The sequence below is a fragment of the Palaemon carinicauda genome, chromosome 10, assembly GCF_036898095.1.
Source record: "Palaemon carinicauda isolate YSFRI2023 chromosome 10, ASM3689809v2, whole genome shotgun sequence".
Taxonomy (NCBI): domain Eukaryota; kingdom Metazoa; phylum Arthropoda; class Malacostraca; order Decapoda; family Palaemonidae; genus Palaemon; species Palaemon carinicauda.
The window spans coordinates 117,256,430-117,256,826 of NC_090734.1; positions in this window are offsets into that span (position 1 = coordinate 117,256,430).

The window sequence follows — 397 nt, forward strand, 5'->3', positions numbered from 1 at the left end:
GATGCTATGGTACTATCCAAGACCAGAGAACAATGGTTTGATTTTGGAGTGTCCTTCTGATAGAAGAGCTGCTTACCATAGCTTAAGAGTCTCTTCTACTCATACCAAGAGGAAAGTGGCTACAGAACAATTACAGTGCAGTAACCCCTTGGGGGAAGAAGAATTGTTTGGTGTTGTCAGTGGTATGAGGACAGAGGAGAATATGTAAAGAATAGGCAATACTATTAGGTGTGTGAGTAGCCAAGGGGAAAATGAACCGTAACCAGAGAGAAGGATCCAATGTAGTACTGTCTGGTCAGTCAAAGTACCCCATAACTCTCTAGCACAGCGGTTCCCAACATTCTTCCAGTGATGACCCCATTTTAGCTTCACCATACATTTTGCGACCCCACTCAAA